The following is a 13,835-nucleotide window of genomic DNA, read 5'->3' as shown; positions in this document are numbered from 1 at the left end:
GCTATCTCCCAGGGAGCGGAACAATGGGAAGAAGGGGAGTGGAGCCCTGGCTGGGGGCAGATCTGGAAGTGAGTGAGTTAGGTTTCTGGCTGGTATCATGGAGGAAGCAGCCTAGGCAACGGGCTGGGATTTAGGGGCCCAGGCTCCCCCATCTCAAGGGGGGCTGAGGCATCCTAGCCCCAGTTCCTGTAACCAGATTCCATCTGTGCTGTGCTGTATCCTGGAGAAGCAATAAACTCTCTCTATTCTACTGGCTGGTGGAGTCTGTCTGTGCCGCTACGGGGGTGCAGGAGACGGGAAAACCCCAACGTGCCATCACAACTGGTCATGGGGGGCTTTTCCTGCCCTGCTGCTGGAGGCCTGGGGCCCTCAGGCACAGGCCCCCTAGACCCAGGGCTAATCCCCCACTGCACAAGGGTGGGGCAGGGAGCGATGGGGTGGAGCATACATCAGTGCAGCAGGTGGCTGTTTTGATGTGAGACTCGTGGTACTAGTGAATAAATAGGATTCCCCATTTAGCAGATGAAGGATTAAGGCACCTTCTGGCGAGTCAATAGACTCAGACGAGATCACTGAGCAGCCGGCACTGACGTCAGCCTCCAGCTTGCTCAGCTCAGCAGCCTGGGGGCATCTCACACAGGAAGCGTCTCCTACGCAGGTTGCTGACCGGCTGGAACCTCTCAGGCCCATCATAACGTGTCCTGGCAACGTCCTCTTTGGCCGTATTCCACAGTGTGCTGGTGTAACCCCCAGAGCAGTGTGTATGACAGGTCTCCCCTTGCGCCTGTCCGAGCGGGTGAGACTGATACAACACCAGGAAGGGGCTGTTCTCTGGAGGTCCCTGCTTCTATCCCAGATGCCGCCTCATTCCCAGGGGCCTGACAGTGTCCTCCTCGTTGTCTGTTCATGATGTGAAGGAGAAGCATCGCCATTGTTTGGGCAGATCTAATTTCTGTCTCATCTGGCATGTAAAGAGCACCTCTTTGCCGTGGGCCTGGGGTTCTGCTGGGATCTGGTGTCAGTAGGGTTTTAAGAGAGCACGTTTCCAGTTGTATCTCTGTGTCAGCTACCTCATACCTGGAGAGCTTCTGGTCTTTCGGGCCTGCAGTTCCCAGCCTACCGAAGGAGGTTATCACAGTTTGCCCTCCCGTGTCCCCTTGGACACAGCTCACAAATGATAGGGAAATAAGTCTCCCACCAGCTCTGCATGGCAGGCCTGGATGGGGGAGCCACGGGGCAGGAGTCCATCGGGGCCAGGTTGTTATGTGTGAATGGGAGGCCACTCCCTTGTGCTCAGGAAGCTACAGCAGCGTGGAACTAGTGGGAGAGCGGAATGAAGAGCAGTCAGAAGAAGGGAGCCTTTCCCTGCATGTGTCCTGAAAAGCTCTCGAGTGAAGATGCTGAGGCCTAGATTGCTGGAAGACAGGAAATGTGTCTCTAGTGGTGCTTTGGGATGTTTGTCAGGCTCTTCGAGTGTGTGGACTTTGCAGACACATGTGGGTCTAATTCACGTCGGTCTAATCCACCGGCTGAGGAGACCTTTGGCTTCACCTTTAAAATTGCTTGTGTAATGGGTTTTTTGATTGACATGTTGTCATACTAACAACAGGGGGAGAAATGTGGGCTAGTTGGATCCCTTTGTGGATATATCTGAGGGTTGGGCAAGTGGATGTCTGTTGCTGTACTGCTTAGAAACCATGCGAACCTTCGGTAATTCTTTGAATGTGGGGGACGGGGCTTGCTATCCTCTTGCCGATGTGTGTAAGCGCTTGAGCCTCAATGAAGTGTAGCTTTAAGGAAGAGCTCTCTTTGTGTCAACCATCTATCATTGGACAGTTGAGTCTTCATTTATGTATTTCCTATAACCCCCCTTGTGATCTTGTGACCCAAGAGGTAGTGTCACATGGCAGGTGGGTCATGTGACTAAATTATCTCGGGGGGCAGAGGGAGGAGCAGAGGTGTGCGGAAGAACTAGGGAGGTCAGACTCCAAGCAAGAAGCTCTGGGAGTTGGAGAGAGAGCAGGAAGAGAGCCCCCCAGTTTGTTTGGACGCAGATCCCCCCAAAGGTGCGACATAGCTGGAGGATCAAAACCCTGAGGGAGGTGGGGGAGAATTACTGCAAAGAAGCCAGAGACTGAGAGCAGGTTCCTGCCAGACCACCTGGGGCCACAAGGGGGCACTCTAGAGGTGGTGATTGGGTGTGGGGATGTATGAAGGTGTGTGGGGGTGGTGACTGTGTGGGAGTGGGGGTGCTGGGTCCCGAGGAGATGGGTGAAGGCCTAGAATTGTGAATGGCCCACACACGATCACCACCCCCTCACACCTACAAACATCCCCACCCACCCCCAGTCACCACCCCCTCACACCTACATACATCCCCACGCCCCCCCCAGTCACCACCCCCTCACACCTACATACATCCCCACGCCCCCCCCAGTCACCGCCCCCTCACACCTACATACATCCCCACGCCCCCACAGTCACCACCCCCTCACACCTACAAACATCCCCACGCCCCCACAGTCACCACCCCCTCACACCTACATACATCCCCACGCCCCCCAGTCACCACCCCCTCACACCTACATACATCCCCACGCCCCCCAGTCACCGCCCCCTCGCACCTACATACATCCCCACGCCCCCCAGTCACCACCCCCTCACACCTACATACATCCCCACGCCCCCACAGTCACCACCCCCTCACACCTACATACATCCCCACGCCCCCCCCCCCAGTCACCGCCCCCTCACGTCCCCGCTGTCCCCGCCCGCAGCCCCTCTCCTCTCTCCCCCCCTCCCCGGCCGGGGGAGCAGCCGGCAGAGCCGGCGGTGCGCATGCGCGCTGGGCTGCCCGCTCGGAGCTGTCCCTTCAGCACCACGCGGACCCGGGACCCCCCGCCTGGCCGCGGCGGCGTTGCAGGTAAGGGGGGGGGCAACGCGCCCTGCCCCCACCCAGAGCCCCCTCGCCCCTCGCGCACGCATGCTGCCCCGAAACACCCAGCTCCCTGAGCTGCCTCCCCCCACATCCCCGGGACCCCCCCCCCCGCCTTCTGCCCCATCCCCTCTGCCCCCTGCTAGCCCCCCACATCCCCAGGGGCCCCCCGCCTTCTGCCCCAGTCTCCCCCCAACCCCCTCCCCCGTCTGACACTTCCAGCCAGCCCCTCTGCTCCCCACCAGGAGCCTCCACTCTCACCACTTACCTCCTCCCAGCACTTCTGCCCTGCACGCAGACTGCCCCTCCTCAGCCCCCCACACCTACCACCCAGCCCCCTGCCTGTCGGAGCTCCCACATAGCCCTCTGCTACCAGCCCAGCCCCCCCACCTAGCTCTCCTCGGTCATTTCAGCCTGACCCTACTGCCCTCCCCTCTCCGGGTGCCCTCTCCCCCCACCTCTCCTGTCTGCCCTTTGCCCCCCCACACCCTACCCCGCCCCCTTCTGCCCGGTTCTGGGGTGCAGGCAGGTGGGGGTCTGCACAGGGCCAGGTGTCTGTCAGGGGCAGCCCCTCGAGTGTGGGGCTGTGGCCTGGGAGGAGAAGAGGGTCTGGGGCATGAAGGTATCAGAAAGGAGATGCCAAGCCAGCTTGGGGTTTCCTCTCCCAACTTTCTACCCCACCCACCCAGCCACCCACTGGGCTGCCAGGGGAGCCAGCCTGGCCATTCTGATGGGGGGAGGGGCTGCCCCTCAAGCTGCTCCCCATCTCCTCCACAGCCCCCCTCTCTCCTGCCCATCCTGTTCACAGTCTGCCCTGGCCCCATATTGCCTCTGCCCCCCCCCATCTTCCCTCTAGCCCTCGCTGTGCCCTTGACTTCCATCTCCCCCTGCTACCGACCCCTCAGCTTTCCATCCAGCCCCTCCGCCCCCCCTCTTCACTCAGTCCTACCCTCCCCCCAATACACACTCTTGGACCATCCCTTGTCCCTGCTCATCCTCCTTCCTGGGCTCCTGTTGGTCCCCCTCCCCTTGATGGGCCCACTCCTGTCTGCACTCAGCCGGGGTGTGGGAGGATAGTTCCCCCATCGCGGTGTTGGTGCCGGGGAGAGAAGGGCTGTGTTCTCTTCTTAGTGCAGTTACCATAACAACGCTGTGCGGGGCTTCTTTAAAAATAGCAGCTTTGCTTTCCCCCTGGCTCCCCCCCACACTTTTGCCCTGACTTTCCCCCTTGGATCCCCCCCGCTTTCCCGCTGGCTCCCCCGCCCCCACACTTTCCCCTGGCTCCCCCTCACACTTCCCCTCGACTTTCCCCCTCACTCCTCCTCCCCCCCGCTTTTCTCCTGACTTTCCCCCTCACTTCCCCCCCCCCATGTTGCTTTCCCAGGCTGCCCTGCTGTGTGGGCCCAGCTGCTTCTGGCCGATTCTGTAGAGTGCCAGGAACAATGGCGAGGGGCTTAGGAGGCAAAGCAGCCATTTCTCCAGCCTCTGGAGGGGCCATCCTGCCGGCTGCAGGGGAGTCAGCCTGGGGTTGTGGGGTGGGTCGGGGGCGTTAACAGGCGCGTGTACGATGGGCTGGGCAGGTCTCAGGGGGAGCGGAGGGGGCTCTCTGTGTAGGGGTGTCAGCAGTGGGACCGAGGGGCGGGCGGGGTGTGTTCTGTGGCCAAGGAGAGCACTTCAGAGTCTAGGCCTCTGTGCGAGGCTGGCCAGCGCTCCCACCCCAGCTGCAAGGTCCCTGAGCATTCCTCGGGCCGGCCCCCTCGGCCCCGGTCGCCAGTGTCTCTATGGCCGGCGCATTTCCACCCAGAAACTCGGCATGGCCCTTGCCTGCATCTCAGCCAATTCCTCTGCCCTGGCTCTAGACGGGCTTTGGACTCTGCTCCCGTCTGGGCGGCTGAGGGCTGGTGATGGCAGGTCGCCGCGGCGGCCGTCCCGAGAACCCCCGACCAAAGGACCACTTGGGTACGCCCGGGAGTAAACGCCCTCCAGAACCCGAGCCCAGTCACCGCCCCCAGCTGCCAGTTCCGAGCGGCCTCCTGCTCGCGACAACGTGCGATTTCCATGGGGATTTGTGAGCTGGGTCGACAGCCCTGGGAACAGGGCTCCCCTCCTTACTCTCAGCGCGGGCAGCAGTCAGATGGCCACAGGCCACGGGGGGCTGCCCAAAGGGATGCCACAGGCCCTTTATTTGAAAGCTGCGGTGGGAGCCCAGTGGGAGCCCGAGTATTGGCCTGGCTTTCGTTTTTAAATGTACGGGAAGAAGGGTTGTTTGGGGGCGTTGCTGAAATGCAGCCTGGACTTGTTGCGCTGTTGGGCTGGAGCATGAGAGCGCAGATGTGAAATGGACCAGCCCAATCGCATATGAGTGCCGCCGCCTCTCCTGGTCTGAGCCCCAGGCCTGTGCCGTTTGGCGTCGTTCTTACAGCGCCAGCTCCTGGAGCCAGGTGATGGTCTGAGCATTTCAGATTTGATTTAAAGCAGGGATCTGGAGCGTCTCTAGCCCTTGGGGCTGCAGATAGGTGCCAGGACACGTGACCCTGGTAAAACAGAGGTTCAGAGATCAGCAGGGTAAATGAAGCGAATCCCAAACTTTTCTTTTTAAAATCTCATCTTCTTTTGAGGCCTGGCTAGTGAATTTAGCCTTGGCAGCACCGGGGGCCCAGCAGGCCCCATAAGGAGACGCAGTCACCGCTGTAGCGGCTTACAGGCCCACTGGCGTGCAGGCGGGACTTTAGGCAGCGCAACGGGTGGCAGGATAAATCCCAGACGGGGAAGGAGACCCGGAGCCCAGTCCTGCCCCCTGTGCTCCACGCCTGTGCCCCACGGAGCCAGCAAACTTTCCTCACTGCACATGCAGGGGCTGCCCAGCATCAGAGACTGGCTGGTGTATTCACTGCAGCCTGCTCTGCGCCAGCCCCCACAAAGTGCCGGGGCAAGCGAGCCGGGGCAGAACATGCAGTCCCAGCCCGAATGGGAAAAGAGAAGGTGGCACAGTTTAGAGCACCCCGAGGTTGCTCTGAGTCCATGCAAGGAGGAGGACGGTGGGAAATTGGTGCTAGGACTGGAGAGCTGCGAAGGGCTTCTTGGAGGCTCATCACCCTCTGCCGTGCCCAGCACAGCGTCTGCCCCCAACCAGCGGCACCATAGGGGGCCAAGTCCGGCCGGGTTACTGGGCCAGAGAGGCTCCTCCAGCAACATGCCACCGGCACCCGGCGCAGGAACAGGACTGGCAGTGCTGAGCAGCAGAGAGAAGACAGTAAAAGCATCTCATCCACACTGGGCAGTCGGGGACGTCGTTTCAGGCCCAGCTCCCCTAGAAATCCCCAGGCACCTCTGGAGATCGGGGCCATCGGGCCTGCCATGCCCACGGATTGGGCTGTCCCCTCCCTCTGCCTGCGCAGCTCTCACGAGGTACCAGGGGCCTGGAAGCGCCGGGGTGTTAACAGCCCTGTGCAATCTCCATCCAGCGAGCTCCCTGCTGCGGCTCTGATCCAGTACAGAGCAGGCTGGGCCCTCCTGAAGAGATGGAAGCAGCTGGAGATGTCCCCCCCTATTCCCGTTGCTGCTGTGACCGTGCAGGAGAAGTGGCAGGCTGGGGACTCTCTGGGTAGCGGTGCCGGGTAGGGCAGGGCAAGGTGCCCACATCAGCCTCCCTGCTGGGAGAGTCCGGCTCTGGCTACGAGCTGCCCTGGGGCCCTTTGCCAGAACACAACCCGGAGCACAGGGATTTGAGATTTGGTCTCCAGTCCACCAGGAGCCAGCCTGACACCCTGTGGTTCACTCCCAGAGACCAGCTTTCATAAAAATATAAAAAAAATATAATGGAGATGCCTATCTCCTAGAACTGGAAAGGACCTGAAAGGTCATTGAGTCCAGTCCCCTGCCCTCACAGCAGGACCAAGTACCATCCCTGATGAATTTTTGCCCCAAATGGCTTCCACAAGGATTGAGCTCACAACCCTGGGTTTAGCAGGCCAATGCTCAAACCACTGAGCTATCCCTCCCCATGGGTTGTGGGCCCTCCATGGGCCTCTCCGGAGCTAGAACCAGTGGCCAACGCCCCTACCCTCGCCCTCTCCCAGGGCTGTGATCAGAGACCCGGGGAGGTGGCTGCAGCTCGGGGTTTGCTTTCTGGTTGTTTCCCCAGCCTCAGCCCTGTCCTCTGAGACGCCTCGTCCTCTCCCACCATCCTGCCCCGAACGCAGACTGCTCTGGGACCTGGCTCTCCCGGCAGGCGGGCACCAGAGAGTCAGCCTCTGGCTACACCACAGACGCTGCCCGGGCACTGCTGCTGTAGCACCACAATGGGAACGCCTGTTACAGTGACAGCTTTCTCCTTGGCTGTAGTCCCGTGCGGGCCCCCCCTCCCCCTCCGAGCAGCAGTAGCAAGGTCAGCGGAGGATTCTTGTCCCTCCACTGGTGTCTGTGGCAGGGCCTAGGGTGGCTTTTTTGGTGACCCCTAGTCCTCAAGCGGCCGTACTGTAAGGCCAGCAGGACAGTGCATGGCAGCTCTTTCTCTGGAGGTGCCGGAAGCAGGCTGGCCAGCCATTTGTCTGGGCTACTGCAGACCCAGCCAGCCCTGCCTCCTGGCAGGGGTGAGACCAGATGGCCCTTGCGGTCGCTCCTCACCCTGTGGCTCTGTGAGCTGTCGGTGCCGCTAGAGAACACGGTGCTAAACCAAGGGCCAAATGAAGCAGCCGCTGCAGAAGCTTTGCCTTCGAGGCCCTGCGTGCGCCCGACTAACCCTCGGGGAGCTTTCTGCGCACCGCCGGCCTGGCACAGACACCCCCCGACTGCAAGAGAGAGCAGCCAGCAGAGACTGGTCACCTGCAACTGCAGTTGTCCCGGGAGTTTGCTCAAGGGGAGGCAGTTCCTTGCTCATTCCCCTTCTCCAGCTCCGACTGGGGCCAGCTGGCCTGCGTGGTGCTGCTGAGACCGCACCGAAGCCCCTGTCTCCGTTCCTGGGCGCCTCCGCAGCACTGCAGAGCAGAGGGCAGGTAGTCAGCCCCCATATGGCCCAGAGAGCCCACCCAGGGGGGATTCAGGGCTCCGCCGGACTGGCAAGCTACAGATGACCTGCGGGGAGATCTGTCTGGCTTAAGGTGCTGGCTGACAGCAAGAAGCGCTTGCCCGGGGCTTGTCAGGACGGCCCTGAGAGCCCTGCAAAGGCTGACTCCAGAGGAGGATTAGGGCTCGTTTAGTGGAGGCGATTGGGGGAATGAGATTCAATTGAGCAAAGGGCGGTTGTGAGCTGGCTGTTCGGAAGCGGCGATCACAGCTCGCGCGTTAAGACTGTCACTAGCTTTTCATTTAAGCCATGTGTTGACTCTCCTCCTTAGCACCACGAATTTCCTGCAGGCCAATCTATTCCACATGCCACTTCCGATGCGTGAAGCTTTCATCTGACTCACTGAACGCAGCTGTCCACAGAGATAGCAGCCAGCCCGCCGGAGCTGGGTCACAGACAAAGGCTCAGGCTTGGACTTAGATCCTGATCAAAACCTAGTCAAAGTTCTCGGGGGTTGGCTCCAATGGGCCCTTTCACCTCCACAGAGGCGCTCCGGCTGCCAGCTTGGCCTGAGATGCAGGGTCGTTACATGCAAAGGCCTTTGAAAACCTGAGCCCAAGTGTCTGAACTGAGCGCTCGGAACTTTTAAAAATGCAGCCCCCAGCTGACTTCCCAGCATTTCCCAGCAAGAAAACGGCAGAGCCGAGAACAAAGCCTTCGGGGTCTTGCACATGATATGAACATGGTGAAAGAGGGTCAGAGTTAAGGCTGTTTGGAAGTTTCGGGGAGGGGTTGCTGGTTTGGGGCGGAGGGCATTAAAGAGGCTTCATTCGTTCCCATGGCTTTGTGTCCGGTGTGCTGGTCACATGCCTGGGGCGGTGCAGAAGGAGAAGTGCTGCTGCTTTGGAGGGGGTTCAGTTGGGAGACGGCCTCTTTCAGAAGCAGGGGAAAGGCTAGAGGCTGACGGCTCGGGGGGCTGGTGGGGGACCGATGTGGGGGTCTCTGCCCCAGCCCCCGCAGGAGAGAGAGAGAGAAGGGAGAGGCAGCTAATTCCTGAGGGGCGGGGTGCAGAGGCGATAGCTGGGTACGGGGCACTGGCTCAGCCAGAGATGAGGGACGTGTCCCCTCTTCCCTACTGTCTGCCAGAGCAATCCCCCCCCCCCTTCTTTCCCATAAAAGCCCTGCAGCGATGGACCATTTTAAGCCCTCCCCCCCCCCATATATTCTGCTGGCCAGGTGAGGCCGGGATTCACCCTGGGAGTGACGGAACTGCCCAGGAGGGGGCAGGAAAGGGCTTGAACTCCAGGGGCAGCCTGTGGGCCAGGGGCCAATCCTGGTCAGTGTGAGGGGAACGGGGGGGCATAGAAAGGGGGGCAAAGCTGGAGCAGCAAGTCATGGGGGCAGGGGCAGGAAGGGGCATCGACTCTGTTTCCCAGCTGGCTCCTTACTGCAGGAGGCCGGAGAAAAGGAGAGAAACTGGCATCTCTGCCCATGGTGCCTTCAGTCCCGGAAGATGCGTCTTGGCCTGTCCCCTCGCTGCTGCCTGGCAGGTGAGGGAGGCTCTGCCGGGCTGGGGAGAGTGGCACCCGGCTGCCTCAAGGGGGGGGCAAAGGGGGGGAGAGGAAGGCGTTCCTGACTCCCTGCTTAAAGGAGCATTAGGCCCTGGCAGCCAGCTCCCCCCCCCCCCCCCCCCCGTCAGTATCGATCGCTGGGCTTGTGTAATAAAGTGCCATTTAATTAAGAATTGATGGGTCGGGCCGGAGCCTGCGGAGCGAGACTGTTCAGCGTTTCCCCTCCAGACTAGCTCCCAGGCTGGGGATCAGCCCTGGCCAAAGAGGAATGGGGGCGCCTCCGGCCTGCAGGGGCCCGGCCCAGGCCCAGGGGGAGACGGGCATTTTGAGGGGCCTGGGACAGGTAAATGGCTCGCCCTGGGTGGGAGCAGAACAGGAGCGGCCCCCCCTCCGAGAGAGCAAACAGGTTCCTTCCATTTCCGAGCGAGTTCCACAGCCCCTGGATCGCCCCGCGGGAGGGGCCCGGCGTGGCCCCACGGGCAGCATTCGGACCCGGCGGGAGAGATGGCGGCCTCCCAGCGCGTGGCCAGTGCGGCAACCAGCGTAGGAGAGGCCTTGGGCCAGCCCTGCTCTCCATGCGGCGCGACCGGGCCCAGCCGAGCCCCCGGCCAGGACACCCCCAAGCTCAGCCCGCCCTTCCCCGTGCACCAGGATCGCCTTGGGGGCTTTCCAACCAGCCCAGCTAGCTGCCACGGATAATGGCCAATGCCGGACCTGAGCGTCAGAGGCCACTCGCCTCCGCCCCGTCTGGAGGGAGCTTTCCCCTGCAACGGGTCTCAGGGCCGGGGCCCACCAAGAGAGGGGCCACCTAGTCCCAGGAAAAGCACCCTCAGTGCCCCCGCACCCATTGGCTGGGAATCGGGGGCGCAGGACTTCCCACGTCACCCATGGAAACAGTGGCCTGTTCTAGAGACAGATTGTCTGGCTCCGAGGGTGGAAGCGACTGAGCAATTCTGTTCCCCAGAGAGATTGCAGAAGGGAAACTGGCCTAGACAGCACTTGTGTGACACCCAGAGAGCCTGCTCCTTAGCGAGAGGGTGTGTGAAGCAGACATGCACAGGCCACCTGTTCCCTGGGGTGTGCATGAGCTGCCCAGAAAGACCCTGTTCCTGCAATGCGTGAGACACCAACACCCAGAGAGACGCTAATCCTGCAGATGTATGAGAGACACTGACACTCAGAGACCCTGTTCCTGCACGTGTGTGAAAGACACCAACACCCAGAGACCCTGTTCCTGCATGTGTGTGAGAGACACCAACACCCAGAGAGACGCTGTTCCTGCAGATGTGTGAGACACCGACACTCAGAGACCCTGTTCCTGCACATGTGTGAGCCACCAACACCCAGAGAGACGCTGTTCCTGCAGATGTGTGAGGGAGAGACACCAACACCCAGAGAGACCCTGTTTCTGCATGTGTGTGTGACAGACACCCAGAGAGACCCTGTGTGAAGGCGAGTTCCCCCTGATCCTGCACCCCCATAGCAGCAAGAACAGACTCCACTAGTCAGTAGAACAGGGGGGTTTATTGCTTCTCCAGGATACAGCACAGCACAGACATGATGTGGCTACAGGAGTCCGGGCCAGGATGCCTCAGACCCCGTGGGGAAGGGGGGTCCATCGCCCCCCAGACCCTCAGCTTAGGCTGTTTCCTTCATGTTTCCCAGCCAGCAACTGACTCTTTCCCAGAAACCTGGTGTTGGTCTCCGCCTCCCTCCCTTTTGTCTCTACCCCTGGGAAGAGCCTTGTTCTCTGCCCAGGCTGGGCCTGGGTGTCTGGGCCAATCCACATGTGGGTGAGTCAGTGGGAATCACATTACAGTGCAGGAGGACACCAGGTTACAGAGCAGACAGCCCCCCACTACGCCACACCCTGTTCCTGCATGGGTGTGACACCGATACCCAGAGAGACCCTGTTCCTGCATGTGTGTGAGAGAGAGCCACCAACACCCAGAGAGACCCTGTTCCTGCACGTGTGAGACCCCGACACCCAGAGACCCTGTTCCTGCACGTGTGTGAGAGAGAGCCACCAACACCCAGAGAGACCCTGTTCCTGCACGTGTGAGACCCCGACACCCAGAGACCCTGTTCCTGCACGTGTGTGAGAGAGAGCCACCAACACCCAGAGAGACCCTGTTCCTGCACGTGTGAGACCCCGACACCCAGAGACCCTGTTCCTGCACGTGTGTGAGAGAGAGCCACCAACACCCAGAGAGACCCTGTTCCTGCACGTGTGTGAGAGAGAGCCACCAACACCCAGAGAGACCCTGTTCCTGCACGTGTGTGAGAGAGAGCCACCAACACCCAGAGAGACCCTGTTCCTGCACGTGTGAGACCCCGACACCCAGAGACCCTGTTCCTGCACGTGTGTGAGAGAGAGCCACCAACACCCAGAGAGACCCTGTTCCTGCACGTGTGAGACCCCGACACCCAGAGACCCTGTTCCTGCACGTGTGTGAGAGAGAGCCACCAACACCCAGAGAGACCCTGTTCCTGCACGTGTGTGAGAGCGAGCCACCAACACCCAGAGAGACCCTGTTCCTGCACGTGTGTGAGAGAGAGCCACCAACACCCAGAGAGACCCTGTTCCTGCACGTGTGAGACCCCGACACCCAGAGAGACCCTGTTCCTGCACGTGAGACCCCGACACCCAGAGAGACCCTGTTCCCTAGGGAGTGTGTGTGGGAGACAGACCCTGACTGCTCCCTGGGGGACAGAAGGGGGGCACCCTGTTCCCTGGCTGGGGGAGGTGAGAGACACACAGCAGCCCTCGGGAGCGGCTGTCCCATGCACCAGCAGAAGGATCCATGTTTCCAGCCACCCGTCTCGCAGCTCCCTAGGGGCTCCTGCGCGCCCGGCCAACCCCCGCGGCGCGGCGCGGCGCGGCGCGGCGCAGCCAGCCCAGAGCGCTGGGGCGGGCCCGGCGCCGCGCCCCATTGGCTGCGGGCGGTGCGGGGCCGCAGAGCGGAGGCGACGGGCAGTGCGGGGCCGGCTGGCCAGGGCAGGGCGCCCGCGGGAGCCGCCTCGGGCTGGGAGGAGGCTGCGGGAGCGCGCCCGGCGCGGGTAAGCGCGGTCGGCGGCGGGGCCGGACAGGCGGCGGCTCGGTGCCCGGGGAGCGCAGCCTCAGCGCCTGGGAGCGGCAAGTTCCCGGCCGGCCCCGTGCGCGGGGCTTTGTGCGGGAGCCTGCGCGGCGGAGCGGCTGCCCTGGAGGCCGCGCAGGTGAGAGCCGGGGGTGGCTCTGGGAGGGGGGCCCGCACCGGACAGCAGGTGCGGGGGGGGGGGGGCGCTGTCTTTGGAGACTCCCCGCTACCCCGCCCCCCGCAGGAGGCGCTGGGGGGCAGTTCTGGGCCCCACTACAGAAGGGATGTGGCGCGCTGGAGAGGGGCCGGTGCCGGCGGAGGGCGAGGACGTGGTCTGGGGACCAGGGCACGTGGCCTGGGAGGAGGGGCGGAGGGATTGGGGTCTGCGAGCGAGGGGGGATCCGAGAGCAGCCGGCACCTCCCTGCAGGGGGTCCCGAGAGGCTGGTCTGGGGGTGAGGGATGCCAGGAGGAGGAGCAGCGGGGAGATCTAGGCTGGATAGCAGGAAACCTCTTTCCCTGGGCCGGTGGGGGAGCCCCGGCTGCGCTGATGGAGCTGGGGTTGGTCCCGCTTTGGGCCGGGGGCTGGACCAGATGCCTCCTGAGCTCTGCTCCAGCCCTATGGTCTGTGATTCCAGCCCAGCCCAGTGCCCCGCAGCAGGCAGCTGCCTGGATGGTGCGGGAGCACTAGGTGAGGGGGCTCCCGCCGCCCTGGGCCAGCCCCTCCCAGCCATGCGCAGCGCCCTGTGGGCAGGTGGCTAATGAGCTGTAGAGCTTGGTTCCCCGCCGGGTCCCTCGCTCTGACGCGCTGGGGAGAGGTGGGGTGGAGGGAGGGCGGCGTGTTTACCGTCTCCGTGTCCTGAATTCCCTGGGAACGTGCTGTGTCCTGAGCCGGATGGCTGTCACTTCCACTCAGGGCTGATCCTGCGGGAGCTGGGGGGAGGCCAGGCAGAGGGCGAGGGAGGCTGCAGAGCCCCGGCTGGCGGAGTGGGAGTGTGTGGGACCTGCACTTTCTCCATCCAGCTCCTTCTGGGAGGCCACCTGCATGTCCCATCCCCAGCATTCGCCCCTGCCAGTCAGACACTGCACTGCCCCTCAAAACTGCACTCCCTGCTCCCGCCCCCAACCCCCAGAGCTGCCGCCTGCACCCTTCCCATCATCCCACCTCCAACTTCTCAGAGCCAGGCACCTCCCGAGCGCCCATCTTCCACCTGCGCATTGCACCCCCCAGCCTCCTCCCACCCCACCT

At 62.3% G+C, this 13,835-nt stretch overlaps 1 protein-coding gene across 3 annotated transcripts in view; it reads left to right on the top strand.

Moving 5' to 3' along the window:
• The first annotated feature begins 12,445 nt into the window (after positions 1–12,445).
• Positions 12,446–13,835, top strand: part of PSD (pleckstrin and Sec7 domain containing) — a 46,656-nt gene continuing 45,266 nt past the window's right edge. For 2 of the 3 annotated variants that reach the window (XM_075934552.1, XM_075934548.1), the window contains exon 1: positions 12,580–12,727. The gene's annotated coding sequence lies outside the window, so the exon portion shown is untranslated. The other variant, XM_075934550.1, reaches the window with a different exon arrangement.

The sequence above is a fragment of the Pelodiscus sinensis genome, chromosome 8 (assembly GCF_049634645.1).
Source record: "Pelodiscus sinensis isolate JC-2024 chromosome 8, ASM4963464v1, whole genome shotgun sequence".
NCBI classification, from domain to species: domain Eukaryota; kingdom Metazoa; phylum Chordata; order Testudines; family Trionychidae; genus Pelodiscus; species Pelodiscus sinensis.
Note: the sequence above shows the minus strand (reverse complement) of the source record. Positions and strands in the feature narration are given on the sequence as shown.